This window comes from Petaurus breviceps, unplaced genomic scaffold (assembly GCF_028583685.1).
Source record: "Petaurus breviceps papuanus isolate PSGF00001 unplaced genomic scaffold, PetGlider_PUasm1.0 189, whole genome shotgun sequence".
Classification (NCBI taxonomy): Eukaryota; Metazoa; Chordata; class Mammalia; order Diprotodontia; family Petauridae; genus Petaurus; species Petaurus breviceps.
The window spans coordinates 1,898,601-1,922,137 of NW_027185809.1; the positions used below are offsets into that span (position 1 = coordinate 1,898,601).

Sequence of the window (23,537 nt, forward strand, 5' to 3'; positions counted from 1 at the left end):
ATGACCTCTGGCAAAGAGGGAAAAGATATCTTACAATTTCATGCTATTAAATATAGTCATTCATATCACGTAATGGCAGACTGATATTCTTAATCAAATAAAAAATAATATAAGCTCCAAATTCAGAGACAAGCATCATGAAAACTTTTCAGAATAAACATATTCTTCTCTGACTAATCACAGTTTTAATACTAATGTACTGGCTAGTATCAAAAGACATTTATAGAACACTGTGTGTGCTTTTGTGGGGTGTCCATATGTGGGAGGTATAGTGAAGCATAGTAGGCTTTGGGGATACAAAGAAGCTAGATAAATAGATCCCTGTACTTAACAGCATATTTCTAATACACATAATACAGCATAATTATTAAAGTCCTAATGTGAGATAAAGGGCCTAGACGAGGGTGAGGTGGTGAGTAGAAAAAGGGAAGGTGTGATATTTTTCTGCTTCTTTATTTAAAATGCCTTGCAAATACAGTATTTTGCACTCAATAGGTGCTGTATAAGCATTTGCTGAATGGAATTCCAATGGAGAAGTGAATTCTTTAGAAACTTATAAGGCTCTGGCTGCAATGGTACTTGAGCTTAAAGCTAGGAGAAAAGGCCAATTCAACTTCAGCTACTTCTTCTTCACTGTGTTTCTAATAGCATGCTGCCTAGGGCTCACCTTAGTAGTAGAAGTTATCAGGGTGGTTAGGTGGTACAGTGAATAGAGCACCAGCCCTGGAGTCAGGAGGACCTGAGTTCAAATGTGGCCTCAGACACTTAACACAAAAACTAGCCATGTGACCTTAGGCAAGTCACTTAACCCCAATTGCCCCTCCAAAAAGCAAAAATATTATAAGTTATCATAACAAACCAGAATGATAGTTCCATTGAATTTCAGTATAGTATTCATAATATTTGTGGCATCATCTAAATGAGAAGGGGAAGAGAGGGAAAGAGGGCGGATGGGAGGAAGAAAGAGAGGGGAAAAGAAAGGTGGAAAAGGAGGGAGAGATAGAGGAAGAGAGACAAAGACAAAGAGAGACAGAGGAGGGGGAGGGAGGGAGGAAAAGAGGAAGGGAAGGAAGGGAAGAAAAATTACTATATATAAAAATGTATTTTTAAAAGAAAGAAAGGCAGCTAGGTGGCTCAGTGAATAGAGCACCAGCCCTGGAATCAGGAGGACCTGAGTTCAAACACTTGACACACTCACTAACTTATGACCTTGGGTAAATCACTTAACCCCAGTTGTCTTGCCTTCCCCCCAAGAAAGAAAGAACAGCAGGCAGACAAGAATTGCAGATATAATGTCTTGTCCCAACCTCCAACATTTAGTTTCATTTCCTAGCTACATGTCTCACTGACCTGCTATCACCACTAAAGAAATCTTTTGCAAGGTGTTCTATACACTTTCATTACCACACAGCCCATTTAAATTAACTTGAGGCATAGGCTCATGGAAGATTGACTTAGAACTGGAGGGGAATCTTAGATCTCATTTATAGTCTAAAAGCCTCATTGGATAGATAAGAAAACTGAACCCCCAGAGCAGTTGAGACTTTCCCAAGATGACCCAGGTAATAAGAAGCAGACTGAAAATTTGAATCCAGGTCCTCTGACTTCAAATCCTGGACTTTTCCTACTGTGCTACACTGCTTCTCAGACTTGTGTCTTTTGTCCCATTAGGCTATAAGCTCTAAGAAGGTAGAGCAACAGCAATACCTTGTTTTTAAATGTCTGCTGGGGTACATGCTTTTTTAATGTAAGTCCAGTACCCCCTCCAGGCTATCCCGCATTCTGCACCTCATAGATTGTATCTCCAGGAGACGACTAATCCAGGGTCAAGGTACTCTGTTGGTCAGGACCCCCAAAACCATAACTCCAAGCCCCTGAAGTATGTTCATCTTCAATGTTGTTATTCAATCATGTCCAACTCTTCATGATGCCATAGACCATAACATGCCCAATACTGTCCGTGGGGTTTTCTTGGCAAAGACTTTGTTGCAGTTGTTATTCGGTCATGTCTGTTGTTTGTCACGTCTGACAATCTTTGTGACCCGTTTGGGGTTTTGTTGGCAAAGATACTGGAGGGTTTGCTGTGAGACTAACTTTTCACTCTTTGTATCTTCAGCACTTAGCCAAGTACCTGGTACATAGTAGGTGCTTAATAAATGTTTGTTGATTGGTCCACACTTCCTATTCCTTAGAACTGTTATCCTTCTTAGACCTCACAACACTTTGTTTACACCTTCCATGTAAACTCATTCTGTGGCACTGTAGTTACTTGTCTTAGTATCAGATCTCCCTATTAGACTGTGGTACCATGAAGGCTGAAAGCATGCTTTATTTCAATTTTGTATCTCCTCACCTGGAGAGACACAGTGTTCTGCAGAGTAGGTACTTAATAGATGTTGGAATTGTAATTTTGGGCCAATTGGAAATATTAAAGGAAATTCTTAAATGAAAATAAGCTTCATTGTCAAGGCTAGAAGTTCAATGAGTAGATTTTATTTCAGATGAAAGGTGGAGAGGATAGCCTTTCTCTATGGTTATTGAGGTAGATCAGTACAAGTCTTCAGAGATGATAACTTACCATTTCCCTCCCATATCTAAGCAATGGAATGATGATTTATTAGCATCTACAATCAAAAACACAACAATGACAATAAGACATCCCAGTTACAAATTTCTTATCTACTATCTTATCTTTTTTTATCTATACTTTGCCCAAGAATTATTTTAATCTGGACAATTTTGTGTAGAATCTGTGAAGCAGCCCTGTGCAAAGTCCAAATTAAGCAAACCGTCTGAAGGTGGTAGAAGAAAGCAAAGCTCAATAGCTACCACACTCTGAAGTTATGGGTCCAATAGATTGAACAATACCAAGATAACAGTGAAGCACTGTACTGAGAGAGAGAGACAGACAGACAGACAGAGACAGATAGGCAGACAGACAGATTACTTGCCTAGCCATTACTATAAGACTAGGGAGTACCAAGCAATGGTGTCCATCAAACACTGCACATCCAGCACCAAGCAGTCCCAATGAGAGCAATGCAGTCCCTCTTCACACTCCCTAGATGTGGGTTCCCTTATGAGTGATCCATAGTGATGTAAAGGTAAACATACCAGTGGAGGCTTGTGAGGTATGGTTTAAAAGTAACCCACAGAATGCCTTGAACTTGTAGGAGAATGTGGCCTAGGTTTATTGAGGGCAATGTTCTATAACAAAACTTCCTACCAGGTTATTCCTTTAAATGCCTTTGCTTTAAACTAATTATGTCTTCTGAATAATGAGAGAAAAAATAACATTTCATTGGGTGCTCAGTGAGTTTTTGTTTTAAGTGGATATGAACCCATATAATATTTTGGATAGAAGGTGATTATTCTGGGGGATACCACAGACTACAAATTCTACTGAAAAATTGAGTCCCTGCTACGCTCAAATATTTTAGGTACTAGCAGGTAAACAGCAGTTCTCAGGGAGCTTGCATTATGTTGGGGAGATATAACATGCTCACAGATAAGTAAATAGAAGATAATTTGAGAAGTGAGAATACAAGTGAGCAGCTAGAATGAGATAGTACCTGATTCAAGTCAAAGAATGATAAAGATTAAGAAAGTCTCTTCCAAGCATAGGAACAGAACCTGAACAATGCAGGTCTACAGGCGGCAGAAATTGAATATCATGTCTTGGGAAAATCTAGCAGTCAAGTTTGGCTGGAATGTAGAGTGAGTGAAGGGGTATTCTGTGAGATAAAGATGAAAAGGTAGTTTTCTGGTGGCTAAAGGCAACATGGAACCACTGAAGTTTTTTCTGGAGGGAGTGTCACAGTTAGTGATAAACTAAAGTCATAGCCAAAGTATCCTTCATATAGGATTAGAAGGAGATGGGATGTCCAATAACATGGAAAAGAAGGTGGGAGAAGGGGAGACTGTGGGGTTAGGCTTCACAATTCCTCCTGAAAGCATTTAGACCCCCTTCAAAGTAGCCGCAAAAATTGGTATGTGTCTAATAACTTAGACATTTTATCTTTTACCCCCAAATGAATTCTAATCTGCTTTATTGTTAGAGAAACTCTTCTAGACAAAACCCATGTTGGATGTAAAACATGACTTTTTTTTCTATTGTGCTGGGCACTGTAAAAAATCCATTAGTCATTAGATTCTGAATAACTTGAAAAAAAGATTTAATTTAGTTATCGTGTATGAATATCTTTTCAATGTCTACACCAAGAACTACCTCAGCCTTCACTTCCTCCCTGATTTTCTCTTTAAAAAGTCAGAGGTGGGGGCAGCCAGGTAGCACAGTGAGTAAGAGCACCGGCCCCAGTGTTGGGATAACCTGGGGATTGAATCTGGGCTCAGATACTTATCACCACACCCAGAAATAACTGGCCGTGTAACCTTGAGTTACTTAACCCCAATTGCTTAGGGGTGGCCAGGTGGCTCAGCGAGTAAGAGCACTAGCCCCAGTGTTGGGATAACCTGGATCGAATCCAGGCTCAGATACTTAGCACCACACCCAGAAAAAACTGGCCATGTAACCTAGAGCAAGTTACTTAACCCTGATTGCTTTAAAAAAAAAAAAAGTCAGAGGTAGAAAAAGTAGTACAATTTCATAGCCAGAGCCTTTGCATTTTGTCAAACCAGGTGTTCCATTCATTTTGCAAAGTGAGAAGAGTTTGGGGAAGAAAGAATAACAGCTATACTCAGAGTGGGCAAAGTAGTTGCTTCAGAATTTTAGCCATAAGTTCCAATTTCTGTCACAATATTGGCCAAAAACAACTCAGAAACGTAATCTTTCACTAAAGCGTAAACCGTTTTCTCCCCTCTTCTGAATTTTTGCCATATTCCTTACTATTTCACTAGAAGTTAACACTGGACAGAAGGAAAGAAAATGGAATGAACATTCCAAAGCCCAGGGTTTTTGTCCCATGTTCCTCCCTCCCCAAACTTGCTGTTGACTTTGTACATTTTAATAGCTCTCATTTCCTCATCTGTAAAATGAGTTGAGTTGGATTAGAGAATTTCTAAAATTCTTTCATATCTCATTTCCCCCTTCTTTTTCAGACTGGCTGCCTCTTAGGATTTGCTCTACTTATTCTTCATTCTACAAGCTTTTATTCTCTGCCTATTCTCCTTGTAGCATCACCTCGGAGTTGACCTTGGTCCTCAGCAGGGTGACTATCCCCAGGTACAAGAAACTCTGTGGGGCTGTACTCTCAAAAAGTCATACTTCACAAGCCCCCACTGGTATATTTGTTTCTAAGAGTCAGCCAAATGACATCATTACTCAAAATAAATCATTTGCTGAGATGGTACTACAAGAACAGCAGCTATAACCCTGTTCTCTCCCTAAACCTGAAGTCTACCCTCCTACAAACACAGACAGTTTGAGTGAGAAAAGTACACAAACAAACATAGCACATCAATAGAGAAGTACATTCTTAGGGAATACTCGTGGGCAAAAGAACTCATAGTGCAGGGTCCCAAAGTCCTTCTTCTTCTCGTGGTGTGCTGGTGCTGCTCTGCCCTTCAGCGTACCTGCCGGATTCCCTAGGTCTGGACTTCTTACTGGACTTGATATCCCCTACTGGGATCAAGGCAAGTACCTCTGCTCCAAGGTCCAATGGGGGTAGGGACCATTGGAAAGAAGAAAAAGGAATCTTTCCCAGAGTCAATGAATGATTCCCTTTTAAGGGCTGGATTTTACAAAAACTGACTATCTTCTCCATTTCCAGATTTCAGAAACCTCAGAACTTTTTCTTACCTCAACTGATTGCCAGTGGAGCACACATCTTGCCTTTTAAAGAGACACCAAGGGCATGACTTTGGCCAACCAAGACTAGCTACCCTCTAATACTCTGAAGTTTGATCTGAGACCTTATTCACATCTCATAAAGTGATAACAAAATGAAGATACATCGTAAAGCTTCCTCCTTCATTGTGTCTGTTACCTTCCCCTTATAATTCGGTATTTTTATTCAACTAGCCTGGAAGGAAATCAATTGATAGGGAGTACCCTTGATACACACATTCATAATAATTCTGTAGTACTAAGAAAGCAGGCATAGGAGTTAATTCCCCCCTCCCATAGGAATTTCCCCAATGATTTTTCCCTGTTTTATATGTTTCCTTCTGTCATATATTCTGAGAACTGATTCTTCAATGTATTCAAATTTTTCATCATCTTCATAGACCTTTTCTGTAAATCCTTTTTCTAATTCAGTTATTCTTCCTGTCCATTTTCTTTAGTGACATTTCTACTTCCTGAAACATGGTTATTAGGGTCTAAATATAGTGGTTCCAATCTCATTGATGGAGAAAATGACATTGTTTTTGTTGTTATATTCATAAAATTAGGATTTGAGTCCAGGCACTCTGATATCCAATCTAGCACTCTTTCCTCTTGAGAATGCAAAGAGAATAGAGTGACTCAATGTTAACATGTGGTAAAATTGGATTAAGTCTATCATAGCTTTTAAGACATGCCTTATACAGAGTTTTAATAGCTTAAACTACACTAAGACTTTTTGGACAACCTATATTATAAACTGTGTTGTTAATGGACTGAATTCACTGAAAATGAGGAAAGTAAAAAAGAAACAAATTAGTGAGTGGAATAGAAAACAAAACCTGGCAATTCACTGCTTACAAGAAACACCTTGAGAGTGCAGGAATTTAATCAAATTAAAAGTGAAGGATGGAAACAAAATCTATTATACTTTAGCTGAATCCAAAAAGGTATAGGTTGAAAGTCATTTTGCATTAGGTGATAGCAAAAAGAAACACCGTTAAGAGAGATGGACAGAATACCACATATAATAAACAGTATCAATATTAAATATATATGTACCAAGTGATATAATAACTCAGTTCTTAAAGGAAAAGGTGACTAGTTATTAAAAGATCTAAATAGTAAAATGTTGGGTTTTTTAAATTGGACCCGGAAAAAAAAAAGGAACATTGATATAAAATTATCACATAAATTCTGGCAAAAAGTTATATCAATCTCCAACAAATATTCATTAGGTTTGGGTTTATAATGTGCATAATTCAACATTTTGACATTAACATAATAAAGCATATAATAACTAGTTTAGAAAAAAGATATTTGCTTCAATAATTATACATTATATATTATATAACATAACATATAATAATATACAGATATAATTGAAACACCTCCACCAAAACATAAAAACCTTTAAAACCCCATAAAACTGAAAGGGGGTTTTTTGAAACATGATTAAAAGTATCTCCTTAAGAGCTTGCCATCCCTGTAACAGAGAAACACTAGAAAGTTTCCCGCTAAGATCAGGAGGGAAACAAGGATGACCATTGTCACTGTTATTATTTGATATAGGATAAGACATTCCAGCTATAGCAATCTGACAAGAGAAAAAATTAAGGGAATAGACATTTACAAAGAAAAGTAACGTGAATAGAGTGCTAGACTTGGAGTCACAAACCAATCAACAGTATCTTTTTAAATATTTACTCTATGGGAAACACTGGAGATTGAAACACAAAAGACAAAGCTACCTTAAAGAACTTTTTTTATTTGCTTTGAGGGGGGGGGAAAGTCAAGGCAATTGGGGTTAAGTGACTTGTCCAAGGTCACACAGCTAGTAAGTGTTAAGTGTCTGAGGTCAGATTTGAACTCAGGTCCTCCTGACTCCAGGGCTGGTATCACTGTGCCACCTAGCTGCTTTCTCCTAATAGAATAGAACATTTTAATAGAAAGGCAAAAGCAGGATCTAGACTAAATAAATACACAATGATTTGGGGAAAAGGCATGTCACTAACAAGTTAGAGAACTTGACCTAGAAAACTTGGGTTCAAATCCTATCTGTTATACATTCTAACTATAAGACATGGGCAAGTTATTTAATGATAAGAAGATTCAACAGTAGGGATGAGGGAAACCAAGCACATTAATTCATTGCTTGTAGAGTTGTGATTTGATCCAACCATTTTGGAAGAATATTTGGAAATGTAAGAATTGTTGCAGAATTGTTCACTTGATAAAGCCAAACTGCTAAAGAGTTTACAGTATTACCAAGGAGGTATTTGACAGCAACCAAAAAGGCTGATCTCTATAAGAATATTCATAGTCGTACTATTCGTAAGAGCAATAAATTGGAAAATTGTGGGCCACAAAATTTGGGAAAGAGTGAACAAATCATGGTATGTGAATAAAATAAAATATAATTGTGCCATAAGGAAAGAGGCAAATTTGAAGAATTTAAATATAGGAAGACTTGTAGGAATTGATACAGAGAGAAAATAGCCAAACCACAAGAATATACATTTAATTACAACTAAGACAGCAATTTTAAATGGGAACCAAACAAATTCAAAGACATCCATGATACTGGGTGATTCAACTGGAAGTACACTGTGGGGAGAGATGGAATATTTGTAAGGTGCCTTGAGGACCATCTTTCATTCCTCTCCTTCTACTTCTGCCTCTCCAGACTTCACTACCAACCCTTAGCCCCTGTAATTCCCTTCTCTCACTGAAGAGCTCCTTCTTGGGCCTCCATGTTGGGGAGGGACTCAGGATGGCCATCCTACATTCCCTGTCTGGTTCTGTGTCTGACTTTCTGGACTTTGCCATCAAGTCTCCCTACTATGGTGCTTCCCCCTGCCCTGATTTTAAGTTTCCTTTTATGTATTATCTTCTCCTGTTAGAATGTAAGCTACCTGAGGGAAAGACTGTCATTCTTTTTGCATGTACTTGTATCATTAACACTTAGCACAGTGCCAAACTCACAACTACTAGTTAGCTGACTGAAACCAAATCAATAAAAAATTTTAAGTTAAAACGAACATTTACAGCACTATAAAGTTCCTAAAACACTTTTTATGCATTATCTCATTCGATTCTCACAACACCCCTAGAGAAAATCAGGCAAGTTAAATAATTTGCCCATGGTCACACAGCTAATAAGTGTCAGGGTTGAGAGTCAAACCGGATCTTGCCAATTTCAAGCCTTGCACCGTATCCATTACATCACACTGCCTTTGGTAAGAAAAGAGTGAGAAAGAGGGGAAAAGATGGGCAAAGAGTGAGAAAGAGGGGAATAAGGAGAGATGGAGGTTAGTCAGAGTTAGGTGGTTTCAAAATTGCTTGAATGGCCCAATGTTAACTTGAAAGGAGGTCTTTAGTAGGATACGCTAGGGACCGGTCTTGAGTCCTGAAGTATAGAGCTTCGTTTTTTTGTCATTGACTTGAACAAAAGTATACCATACATGATGGCATTCATCAAATTTACAGATGATACAAAGTTTAGAAAGGTAGATAACACTGGATGCTAGTCAAGACCCCAGAAGACATACTATAATGAAAGGATGAATATAAATAAGGTAGAATTTAATAACAAACTCCTATTTTAAAATGTCAACTTCTCTAGTAAGAGAGGAGAGGAGAAATGGTTATATGAAAGCTTTTAGCAAATCAACAGTGCTACACAGTAGCCAAAAAAATGTGCATTAAGAGAATCTTAGCATCCAAGACTACGAAGGAAACATTTCTGTTCTACTGTGCCCTTTGGTAAGCCCCATATATGAAGCAAGGTTTCAGTTCTGGCTACTACCTTTTTGGGAAGGACATTAAGAAGTTAGAGAGAATTCAGAGGTTGATTGGGATTGTTAGGGGACTGAAGACCATGCTAGAGGTGGATCAACTAAAGGAATGAGGGAAATTTAGTACGGAGCAGTGAAGACTTGGGGCAACTAGCTGGCAGTGCAGATGGGGTGCTGGTCTTGGAGTCAGGAAGATTCACTTTCCTGAGTTCAAATCTGGCCTCAGACACTTACTAGTTGTGTGACCTTGAACAAGTCACTTAATCCTGTTTGCCTCAGTTTCCTCATCTGAAAAATGACCTGGAGAAGGAAATGACAAATCACTCCAGTATCTTTGCCATGACATCCTAAATGAAGTCATGAAGAGTCAGACACAGCTGAAAAATAACTCAACAACAAGCATCAAGACTTAGAGAAGAGAGGGACTCATCAACCATCTTCAAATATCTGGATGTCTGTCATGTGAAAGAAGGATTAGATTTGTCCTACTTTGTCCTGGATGGCAGAATTAGAAACAATGGGTATAAGATGTAAAGGTAAATTTAGAAGGAAAAGCTTCCTGACCCAGAATGGGGTGGTAGAGGAAAAGACACTGCACTGAAGTCTTTGAGGAAAAGAGGTCTGATTACTTGTTGGGAAGTCATAGAATAGAGTCCTATGGAGGCACAGGCTGAACTAGGTGGTCTCCAGGGTTCCCTTGCAATACTGTCATTATGTATGAGCTAGATTTAGAATCAGAGTGCCTAGGGTCAATTCCCAGCTTTCTACTTACAAGACCTTGGTCAAGTCACCTCCCCATGCCTCCGTTTCCTTATTTGTCATTTGAAAGACTGAGCTAGATAATTTTAGAACTCTCCCAGAATCCAGGCATTTTTTCATGTGACATCTCAAGTGTGACTTGAACTTGGGGGTTGGAACATTAAACAAAACCAGGAATAGGAGCACACAAAGTAGGAAGTTACTGCATTGTAACACACACTCTTGATATTCTTCATAAATGCCTACTTTTAAAGTTTAAAACTATCATCTTTCACAGGCTATAGATATTGGCCATGAAACAATTCAAATGTGTTATCAGACTCAAAGTCTTAGAGGAGAGCAGTACACGAGAGGCCCGAGGAATGTAATCTTCCAACTTTGCCCAGAGTACACTCCAGCTGTGGAATTAGGTAAACAAGGACAGTGCTCTAGCATCCCTAGAAAGTATCCTGGGATTTGCCTAACTTACTTTAGGAAAATATTTGGCCAAAAGGCTGATCAAAGTTTACTGAGAAATTTCAAAAGAGTTCACATAGAACAACTATTGATCTTTCAGAAAAAGCCTAGGACTGATGATTTAATGCAGAGGTTCCCAAACTTATTTGATCTACCACCCCCTTTGAAAAAAAAATTCATCACCATGCCCCCACCAGGAAATTTGCTTTCTTTAACCCTTTAATGGCTTTTTAAAATTTGCATCATTTAAAAATATATATAATGTTTTTTTAAATGATGCATCTTAAATTTAATAATTTATTGTAAATTTATGATTTCTCTTGCATTGAAATTTTGATGACACAATATTGCATCATGAAATGTCTAGTAGACATTTCTTAACAGAAGAACTTCAAAGGAAATAGATGAATATTAAAATGAAAATAGATATGAAAAGGGAAATTCAATTCAATTCAATCAACTAAAATTCAATTTTCCATCTATCCTCTAACTACTAAACCTATTCAACCTGAATCATGATCTCTGCTGAGCAAAGATTGTACGATGCTAACCCTGTTTGGCAAGCTTTGGGGGCTGCACTGATCAATTTCTCTTCAGCAAGTCAACCCTTGTCCTTCCTGAAACAGCTCTGCAGTGGCAGTCGTGGGAGGAGGGGGCCTGCCTTCCAGCCCAGTGCTCCAGACAGCAATGCCAGAAACCTGGCTAGCTGAACAATTAAACCTCTATGTGATTCAGAGAGAAAGGGGACCTGTACCTGCTAAACAGGGCCATGGCTGCCCTTTCCCCAAGGCCTCTGGTAAAAAGGAGAGGTGAGAGGGGGAAATAATCAGCTCAGAAGCAAATCTTCTGGCATCAATCTTCTAACCTGAAGCTTTTAACCTAATCACCTGCTAGATGCATAGGTGGACATCTACATTCAGTTCACAATCATTAAGACTGCCATTTAAGTAAGCTAATGATATTTTCACCAGGGCCTTGTATGTACATCTCAATCAATCAATATTTATGAACCATCAACTATGTGTCACACACTGTGCTAAGAACTGGAGATGTGAAATGAGGCAAAATATAGTCCCTCCCCTCAAGGAGCTTATAATATAATGAGAGTAACCATGAAAACAAATATATACAAAACAATTGCTCTCTCTGTCTCTCTGTCTCTCTGTCTCTCTCTGTCTCTCTCTCTCTGTCTCTCTCTCTTTCTCTCTCTTCCCCCATATAAATAAATGTGTGTATACACACACACACATATGATAAATAGAAAATGATTAACAAAAAGAAAACACTGGAATTAAGAGCAGTTGAGGAAGTTTTCCTGTGGGAGATGGGATTTTAGTTGGGGCTTAAAGAAAGTCAGGGTGATCAGAGCAGAAGAAGGAGAGTGTTTCAGGCATGGGGGACAGCTACAGAGAATGCTTAGAGCCAAGAGATAGGGTGTCTTGTTCACAGAGCAGTCAGGAAGCCTATATTACTGAATCAAAAAGGTAAGGTATAAGAAGACTGGAATGGCTGGAGGGGGTTACATTATGAAGGGCTTTGAATGCCAAACAGACCACTTTGTATTTGATCCTGAAGGCAATGAGGAAACCCTTGAGTTTATCAAGCAGGGAGAGTGACATGATCAGACCTGAACTTTAGGAAAATCACTTAAGTGATTTAGCTGAATGGAGGATGTATTGAAGTAAAGAGAGTCTTAAGGCAGACAAAGTATTCAAGTTAGGCCCCTTTGGCTTTCATTGTCACCAAGAGCCTCTCAACCAAGTCTTCCCATTCTACTACCATATTTTCAAGGCAGATGTCCCAATGATCAAAGAGCCTTAAGGCACAAATATGACTTCCTGTCCCCATTGCCATCTTTGATTTAGACAGGATACTCAAGGAGAAAGTCAGAGTACTAGACTTCCAATTCCTAACTTCTTCACAATCATTGTTTTCACCAAAGTCCTTGACTATTGGTTGATTGGAAATCTGCTATTGAACCACATCTGTTATGACTCTGAAGCACACAGAAGATGCAAATTTCTATTCCATTATATAAACAGGATTTTAAAAAAAAATTACAGAGCAGCAGCATGATAAAATGGATATAATGTTGGTCTTAGAGTCAGGAAGACCCAGGTTCAGGTCTCCTAATGAAACATACTAGTTGTGTGACTACAGGCAAATCATTGAACTTCTCAGTTCCCTCCTGATAATTCTACAAATTACAGACAATTTATTTGCATCTATGGAAGAAATTTTTGTTCCTAATGGAATTACCATTCTAGACCAAGAAAAATAAAAATTGAACTACCATAGCTAGTAAATTATGGATCTTCAGGGTTGGCTGGGGTGGGGGCGGGGGGAAGAGAAGAAGCAAACAATTAAAAAAAAAAAGAATAGAATTGAAGCCAATTTCTTCCCCTCCAAGTTTTGGAACCTCTCTTCCCCTAAATTTGGGTCATATTCTTGGGTATGACTAAAAATGAAAGTGCTTTCGTAGAATTTTAATGAAAGATAAGAGCTACCCCCCACTCTTGACCCTTTTAACATTGATCAGAAATTTCTTAAATCTTCTCATCACCATCTAACTTAGAGCACCCAAAGCTCATTGCCCATAAATCATGGGCTGTTCATGCAGTATCCAAGTATATAATCCAAGTAATAACCATCAAAGAAGGAGTCACCATGTTTTAGGTGCAATTTGAATTGCTCTGCAAAATTATCCTTTTTTATACTGTACAAAGTTTCTCACTGGAGAAGTTTTAGCAAATTAACACTGAACTAAAGAAACAATAAAGTTTCTCTTACTTCAAAGAATCTTAACATTGCAAGAATCTGACCTGAACTGAGATCCTCTTTGCCTTCAAAAAATTAAAGACTTCCTATGGAATAGGTACAAATTTGATACTTAATAGTCACTGATGTCCAATGTCAAACAAAGGTCAAGAATTTCATGAAAGTACAAAATAAATGGAGCAAATATTGGGGATATATTCCCATCAGGAGAACTTAGTGAGTCACATAAAGTTAACACAAAGAGTATAGTCTTGATTTCCTACAAAGTCTACTAAAAAAAATGTCAATTTTCTCTTTACTGGCACTCAAAAGATGAACCAAAGATACGTAGGGATCCCTGATGGGAATACTGCAACAAACCAGATATTTTTTCTTACTATGATTACACTGCTGCTCTTGGGTACTTCTATAATTATTGAATAGATACAGAAAGAAAGTAGAATCTTTGGTAATTGAGACTCTAAAAATGAGAGGTTAAATATCAAGGAGAGGATAAGAGCATAGTTAAACTAAGACTCCTTTGACTTCAATAGTTTCTCATTTCTTCTCCATTCCTTTTGTGATAGGAGAGTCATCTACTTCCTATCCCCCCTGAGATTTCACAGGCTCTGAGGCTAAAACTTGAGCCATTAATGGGGTTTTCCTGTTGCCTGAAGACCATCTATGAAGAGTCATCATCCTTTGGAGTTGGTAGATGATCCACTGCCATACAAGTCTCCAATCCTTGCTGATTAAATGTATTTGTCTATGGATACAAGGGGTGGAGGTGGGAGAAGTCTACCTTAACCAGTCCTGTATCCTTGCTGAATATAATTTCCATTCTGTGGCTAAGTAAACCTGCTTTTGTTAGCTGTTATATAGTCAGTGCATATCTAATTTTATTCTAGTCTAGAATTTGAGCTACCAGACTGGTTTGATTCAGGTATGGTCATTTACTTTGGGGATGATTAAATCAGGATTGACTCCAAAAAGTATCACGGTTAAGTTGAGGAAAGACTATGCAAATGCAGAGAATGGGATGGTCAGATCGTCTAATACAGTAATACTACACTATATGGCAAAAGCCTTTCTGGTGACATATGGAGAATCCTTTCAAAGGGACCAAAAGAATACCCCTCCCCCATTGACCAGAAGGAATTGTTTGTTTTGTGCTAAAGGAGGTTGAGGTAGAGTTTAAAGATAATGCCAGAGGGAAGCACACTTCGGCGGTTGTTAACAAGTCTAGAGAAGTTGGATGGCTAGCATGGAAAATGAAAACAAACAAAAAAACCAAGTCCAGTACTTTTCATCCACTAAGGGCGGAGGGATGGATGATGGATTTGTTAACAGTACAAGTGAGAAGGGTAATGCAGATGGGGGCAGGGACTGTCAGGCTGCAAGCAGGACATATGGTCTTTAACCCAGGGGTTTAGCTGGACAAGGTGTGATATCCTGTTGAGATTCAGGCTATAAAGTAAGAGAATAGGAGCCAAAATGAGGAGAATTGGAAGCCATCACTGGTGGTACAAAAGCCTTGGGCATATATTATTACTATCTATACAAACTCCTTCACGGATCAGGGTGAGGGAAGCTAAGGGGGGCTACATTTATTGCCAAGGACCTAAGGAAGTTGCAGAAGTTTAAACAACAATTTGACAAGTCACTGGAACAATGGTAGTTGAGGTTGTGGTCTAATGGAGTCATTTTGGAGATCTCCACAGCTGAGTTTCAAAGACTTGGGGAGCTTACAGAAGACTTACTTTGCAAAGCAAATTAAAGCAGTTAGAGACTCCATAAAGGCACCATTTTTGTCCCTTTAAGAGAGAATTTAGAGGAGAATTGTACACATTTAGCCCCATAAAGTTGGATTCCCATTGTGGGATCTAATGTGGACCTGTGAGGAAGAAGGTGAAGTTACTAAAAGAGATGACTTTGGCAGACAAAGTCCGAACGTCCCCCAAACCCCACCCCAACACAAACACATAGCACACCACATCCTATGACCAGCTTGTGTAGGGGGCAAGTAGATCCCATCTTCTAGGTGGAACTTTGCACAGATGGCATCAGGCTTTAGCTATGGACATATGCATATCAACAGGTGAAATTAAGAGAAGATCAGGGACAAAAGTGGCCAAATATGGCTGTCAGTGCAAATAGTAATTCTGGGAATGGCCAGAAGATGGATGTAACCCAGTTGAGATGGCAAATTTCTTCTCCAAGCCTGAGCTTTGTTATGGATCATGAAATATGAGGTTGATACAGAGCCAACAATGACAACTTATATGAGTGCTATAAAACTGTATTCTGGTATCAAGTAGAAAAGGACCCTCCTGCCCCACCCAAGCTTAAGGTCTCCCCTCAAACCTCCACGCACTTGATGTCCTGAACCACTTATCCTAACTATAAGACTTCAAGGGCATCAGAGTCTATGCCCAAGTCACACTAGTCTGGAAAGGGAAGAGCCTTCAAATATACAAAGTGCTTCTAGATACTGGTAGCCAGATTATACCATTATACCAGGGGATCCTTATGCGATCATAAAGGCAACCCAGTTTCTGTGGAAGGTTTCAAGGGACAGATTACCAAGGAATATGGGAAGATCCCATCAAAATAGCCATCACAACTGTGACCCAGAGTATAGTGGAAATGTGCACTATGAGTTCTTGGGAATCAGTACCCCGTATGATCCTTGTGGCAACCTCCATGCATATTATTGTGTGTCGAGTCAAATGGAAACATTTAGAATTGCCTGAATGATCCCATATAGTTGAAACTAACAATGTAAGATCTGGGATGGAAGAGGGGTGAAATATATTTCCTCCTTAGTGAAGGAGGTAGGGCAGCTAGGTGGTACAGTGGACAGAGCACTGGACTTGAGTCAAGAAGACCTGAGTTCAAATCAGGCCACAGACACTTATTAGCTGTGTGGCCTTGGATAAGTCACTTAAACCTATTTGCCTCGGTTTCCTCATCTGTTAAGTAAGCTGGAGAAGGAAATGGCAAATCACTCCAGTATCTTTGCCAAGAAAACCCCAGATGGAGTCATGAAGAGTTGGACACAACCGAAAGGACAGAACAACAAAGCGATGGAGGTGGAGGAGGGTGCAATTCCCCTTAACAACAACCCTGTGTTGCTAATGAAAAAGGCAAATGATGTCTGGCACACAGTGGACTAGAGACAGCTGGATAAAGTTTTCAGGTTCATCACTGCAACCATTACTCATCAACATAGGAAATCTGACAGCCCCAGCCAGCTAGTGAGAGGCAGGAAATTATTGAACCTTTTCAACAATTATTGAAATTGGGGAAGCTAGGTGGTACAGTGAATAGAGCACTGGCCCTGGAGTCAGGAGGACCTGAGTTCAAATCCAGCCTGAGACACCTAACACTAAACTAGCTGTATGACCTTGGGCAAGTCACTTAACCCTAATTGCCTTGCCTTCCCCCCTAAAAAAACTTCTTGAAATTCTTGAACTCACCAATGTTTTGTCCCTTTATTCCTGTGGTTAAACTAGTTAAAAATTGTTCAGTTTCACCTGGAAAGGAATACAGTATATTTTCACCATCCTTCCCTAGGGTTGGCTACCTGAACTCTGCATTCTGCTACAGCTTTGTGGGGAGAAAAATGAAAGAACTTTCCCTTCTTGAGGGTATCAACATCTATCTTTGCACAGTGATGACACTGCCCTAAGTCAGACAAGAACAAGAGGTGGAAAAACATCCCTAAAACACCAGTAGGGTACCAAAACCCTCAGCCAAGTTATGGGGAAAGAATGGATAGGAAAAACTCAGATGATTCTGGACAGAGTTAAGAACAAGCTACTGACAACTATATCCCCACACCCTAAAAAGAAAGTCCCGAGATTTATTGGACTCTTTGGGTTTTGGAGAACCCACATTTTTTACCTGAATGTACTGATGGTACTGTTTACTAAGTCACCCATACATCTGCCTCTTCTGGTGGGGCTCAAAACAGTTTGGAAGATTTGTCTCAGGTCCAGCAGTCTGTTTTTCAAGGTTTAATTTCATATGAGGAAGAGGATGGAGCCTTCGGCAGGCATCTAAGCATGGCCAAACCCAATGATCCGAAGGCTTATGGCTTCTAGAATTTCTCCAAAGTTGCCATTCATGATGCCACTTTTGAAAAGCAGTGACTCGGCTACTACCGAGCCCAAGTTGCTAATGAACCAATAATTTTAGCCATTCTTTAGCAAAAGCTGTTTATTAAGAGTTGGGTGATATAAGACGGTCTTTCTAAAAAGAGAGTCGGAGCATAAGATTCTTTTGTTAAATGGAAATGGTACAATAAATATCTCATCTAATTCCTCCATGGAGAAATGATCCTGATTCTGCCTCCAACTCAAAATGGTTTGTGGGACATCAAGGCTCATCAGACAAATCATATACCCTCTGCTAGAGATTGGGTACTAAGGCCAAAGCCAATCTGGACCTGGGGACTATGATGCCATCTTGCAAGAGGGTGTGATGTCAAGGGAATTTGAAGATCTTCCCTGTCCATTAATAGGCACACAGAGTCCTGGCCCAGAGCTAATCAGAGTCTGGGCTATGGGGAGTTTCCCATTAAGTGCTGGGGCAAGAGGAGCATTTTCAAGTTCCCTGACATTCAGCTAGTTAGACGCCAAGTCTTTGTTACATATTCTGGGAGATTGATATTTTACTTTGGGGGTTCACTCATGAAAAGGATCTTTTGATTTCCTGCTCAAGACTCTGAGTAGCCATATAGTCAGAGCCTCCTGACTGCTTAGATGTCTGTGCTCCCTCGATCCAGTAATGCATGTAAAGTATATAGCAATATTGCTATATTCAGACAGTCAGAGTGCCATCTGTTGCTTTTGTGCTAATTTCTCTGTTTGTGTCTTCTCTGCTTGTATTTTCTCTCTGTTTGCAGGGTGCTGACCTTTCCCCTGAACTAGTGAATGCAATTAAAATAAGATCATTGACCCCTTTCAAAGTTGTCTTTCCTTTAAGAAAAGCAGATCAGAGAATCTGTGCTAGCAGGACATCGTGGGTGTGCCAGGGTGCTTGCTACTACAGAAGTGTGGGACCATAGGATACCCCTAAGAATGAAGCAATGCTCCTCATACCTACCAATCAATCCCCACTTCCAAAAGACCAGGATAGCATGATCCTTCATGGTTCCCCACTTGCCACCAGATTACACCGGCCTCAATCCTTCATCTGCCATCATTTTGCCAGTCAAGTCTGTCTCTGTGGCAGCCACCAAAGTTCTCATAGAACATATTTTTCTTCCTTGCTACAGCTCGCCCCTGGAGTATTGTCTTTGATCAGCATACCTACTTCATCCTCATGGAAGTCTGTGATCAGGCATCACATCTCCTGGATGTTAACCTTTCCTGTACCACTTCCATCCTGCTTTCAGTGATTAACACTGGAATGAGTTCTTGAAACAACAGCTTCATCATCATGTCCTTATTTGTCATGGCTCCCTGCCCCATATCCTGTAAGCTATATCTCCAAGAATGGACATACTCTAAGAAGGGAACTCTCTGGTTCATTGGCTTCTAGAAGATTTACTAGGTAAGGACAGACTGACTTTAGACATCATCTTGGTTGCTTCCTCACAGGCTCTTACTCATTCCATCTCCTGTAAAGTTTCCTGGGCCTCAAGGTCCCAGACCCCTCAGAGGACTCTATGCAACCTGAGGAAATGACTCATTTGGCAGGTCTCCTTTCCTCTAGGATGGTTCACACAAATTCGAGGCAAGGATTTGAGGGACCATAGTGTGGAATTGAGAGGTCTATTGGTTTCTAATAATATGTGGGAATGTAAAGCTGTGTCTACATAGCCATGATCATTGTGAATTTTCCAGAATGAAAGAAAATCCTTTATAGTCAACTTGGTGGCAAACCTGAATCTCTGGATGAAGATGAGGGAGAGTCTTTCCCTAAACCTTGTGGAAGTAGGAACAGCCCCTCAGCAGAGGCCTCTGAATGGGCAAAAAGTTGATATCTTTGATATAACAGAGCTCCCAGAGTTGGGATGATGGCCCAAGGAACAATGACTGAATGAATGGCCGTTCAGGAGGAATGTATAAGATCAGCTCCGATCCCAGGACAAGTTATATGCAAGAAGACTTTGAGCCATGATGAGAACTGTTTTTGTTATGATGTTCCTGGTGCTGCTCCTGTTCTTTGTTACTGATCTGCAATAAGAAACCCACTGTGAACTGCAGAGTTGTGGTATCACCCAGCATGCGGCTCAGATCTTTAATATGTGGGACTCGGTCCTTTCAGGGGAGGGGAGGTGCAACCTGAGATGTCTGGTCTGTGTCCTCCACGCTCTGCCGCTTCCTCTGGGGGCCTTCACACTTCTTGTTTGTACTTTGTGTGTGGCTTTGGGGGCTTTTATTAGTTTTTCTTTTTGTTTCTCTAGTGCTGTCCAGGATGAACTTCTCATTTCCCAGAGGTTAGTATTGTCCAACATGGGCTCTAAAGCCATTGAAGTAGTGAAAGGTCCTCTAGAAGACCGCCATTGTATAAGGTGTGAGATGTACAATATCTACCATGGTCCCTGACAAGTAGAAGGTTTGTTGGGCTTTGAGTCAAGAAGACCAGAGTTCAAATACTGCCCCAGAAATTTACTAGCTGTATGACCCTGGGCAACTCACTTAATCTCTCCCCAACTCAGTTTCCTCATCTGTAAATGGTGATAATAGTCACACACTACCTCACAGAGTTGTGAAGATTATATGAAACAATATTTGTATAGCATTAATTTGTATGCATTTGTAGAATGTTCTTTGTAGAATGTACATTTGCAGAATGTAGAATGTACATGTGTAGAATGTAGAATGTGCTTTGTATAATGTAGAATGTACATTTGCAGAATGTAGAATGTACATTTGTAGAATGTAGAATGTACATGTGTAGAATGTACTTTGTATAATGTAGAATGTACATTTGCAGAATGTAGAATGTACATTTGTAGAATATAGAATGTACATTTGTATAATGTAGAATGTACATGTGTAGAATGTAGAATGTACTTTGTAGAATGTACATTTGTAGAATGTAGAATGTACTTTGTATAATGTAGAATGTACATGTGTAGAATGTAGAATGTACTTTGTATAATGTATAATGTACATTTGCAGAATGTAGAATGTACATTTGTACAATGTAGAATGCACATGTGTAGAATGTAGAATGCACATGTGTAGAATGTAGAATGCACATGTGTAGAATGTACATGTGTAGAATGTATAATGCACATGTAACAATGTAGAATGTACATTTGTATAATGTAGAATGCACATGTGTAGAATGTAGAATGCACGTGTGTAGAATGTACTCTGTAAATCTTAAAGTACTTTACAAATCTTAGCTATGCTAGTTTTTCCCTAAACGGCAAGGAAGCTATCCTTGAGTCTTGATTGGTCCAGAAAGCCAAAGCTTGAGCCATTGATATAGCTTCCTGGTTGCCAAATTGCACTGGAAGAAGCCAGCCCACAGGGAGTCAAAGCCTGTGGTGGAAGCTCCACTGTCACAAAAATCATCACACACCAATGACAGAGACAAAGGGTGCAGGATCTGCCCGAACCAGGGCCGCATCCTTTGCATAATGTGACTAAGTAAATCTTCTTTTGTTAACTACTAGATGGTCTAGGAGCATCTCCTTTTATTTCAGTCTCAAACCTGAACTTCCAGGACAATTTGAGTCAGGTTGGGCCTATAACACCTTTAAATAGGTATAATTTCAATGCTTAAGATCTAATAAATAACTGAAGACAACCACAAACTCAAACAGAGGAGTTACTTCCAGTATAGTCCTAAATATACCATTGGCTCACGTGTTTGAGGGGTTAGGAGAGAGGGAGAGAGGGAGAGAGAGAGAGAGAGAGAGAGAGAGAGTGTGCGTGTGTGTGTGTGTGTGTGTGTGTGTGTGTGTGTGTGTGTGTGTGTGTAAAGCACAGAAGCCCATTCAATTTATTGTTTATGTACCACCACTTGTATTGAATTGATGAGCTAAAGGAGCTGGGGGTGGGGAAGAGGGGGGAGATTCGTCAATTGCTCAATTCATTTACTGAGCAATGATTTGTTAAGAGCCTACTGTGTATGAAACATAGTATTAGGCACTGGGGGAAATGAAAACACAAATAGCTGTAGTACAAAGATAAAAGACTTAAGGGCTACATTTCTCAAAATATATTTTATTCTAAGTAATAAATGGAGAGAGAAGGTGACTTACAAATCCAGGAATGTGAAGCAAGATTTCACCCCCAAACCATTTGTTAGATAAACTCATTTTGGCCATCATGGTGGGGAGGCTGGCATCTTTATTTTATTTGGGAGAGCTCTAGTCTATTTCTCCAGTCTTTGCTGTTCTTAATTAGTTGGAGGAAACACCCTTGATCACCCAACCCCTCAGTTTAAGAGGCTTTCATATGAAATCAAGTGGCTTCATTTAAAAGGCATCCTCATCTACATCCATAAAAGTCACTCACACAGAGAGCCCTTACTTGCTCTAACCTTGAAAATCCTGCCGCCAAGGATTCAGGACACTGGGTCTAATCGGCCACATTTTAACTGCTTCTGTTACGATCTGCTCATAAAAGCAAGGTACAGCCCAACACAAACAAGCACTTTTCTTTCGTAGAGTGGCTAGAACACTGATCTCACAAGGATAAAGGGGCTTCAAAAGAAATCACTGTCTGATTAGCGATGAAGCCTCCCCATGCCGTGCCATTTTCTCCTCTTTTACACTCAGGCTACTGCTATAAAGATGATTCTCATATAGCAGTGAGGAGGTAAAAAGATTCTTAGATTTTAAAACAGACACAAGGGAAAAGCCAGCGAGATTATCCAGCAGAGTGCAAACTTATGGAACAGCCACTTGGCTTTTATAAAAATCAAGCTTACTTGGTTTTTTTAAAAACACATTGAACATTCATATTGACTTGGGATAACAACTATTCCTAGCTACAGATGAGTGAGTAGTTCATTTCTGGGCTGGAGATGGCCTGGAGTTTGCAAAAACTGAACTGTTAACGATTTTATTTTACCTTAAAATTGTAGGAAGGAAATCTGTAAAGGAAATTCACAAGTCGCTTGTCAATACAGTGCACTAGGGACGATCCTGTTCTCTGAATAAGACATGCATTTGGTCCCTCTTTCCAAACAGAGCAAAGGTCAGAATCACACAATTTCCAAACAGAGGAGTGTTGCAAATTTGCAGCGTTGCTGCTTCGTGCTGCACGTTTTTTCTTCTTTCTCTTCCCGCACCAACACCTCCCTCCCAGAATTTCAGTTATGCCCTGCATAGGAGCACCCAGTTTTTGTTTCATTTGACTTGAAATGCTCATTAAAATAAAGGAACAACAAACCAGAAGACCTTGCTCTGCTACTGGACAGATAGCTCAGAACCGTGTGGGGGCCGGGGGAGGCGAGGACGAGGAGAGCTGAGCCCCGCCTGAGCCCCGAGCCCGAGCGGGCAGCTGCAGGTTGTGACAGCAGGAGACCGATACGTTAGGTGGGACTCCATGGCAGGAATCCGCAGGAGTGGGGGCAATCGGCGAAGTCGCGGAAGGGAAGGATGCTGAGACAACGGGGCCATAGTGAAACCAGCGATTAACCGCAAAGCAGGAGGGAAAGTCGAGCACCTTTAGACCATAACAGTCCGGGAGAAGGGAGGTGGGGAAGCCCCATCTGTGACTTAGTGGTAGTGACCTGACAGTCCCAGAGAAGCTGTGGAGAAGGAAGAGGGAGCAGCGCTCTGCTTTAGCCTCTTCTCAAGGAGAGCACAGACTGGAAAGTGGGGAGAGCAACAGATCCTCACTCTTTAAAGACTGAGCAGAAACACCATCGGAACTAGGCACAGCTGCCTCTGCCCAGGTGGGAGGTGGGCGGGGGTGGGACTGAGGGGCAGAGGCAGGGCTCCGTCTACGCGCCCCTCTGCCCAGGTGGGCGGGGGTGGGACTGAGGGGCAGAGGCAGGGCTCCGTCTAC

General features: G+C 40.2%; 1 protein-coding gene across 5 annotated transcripts in view; it reads right to left on the bottom strand.

The window, feature by feature from the left end:
- The window catches only part of SMOC1 (SPARC related modular calcium binding 1), a 226,191-nt gene that overhangs the window by 202,168 nt on the left and 486 nt on the right, over positions 1-23,537 (bottom strand). The gene's annotated exons all lie outside the window — the stretch shown is intronic.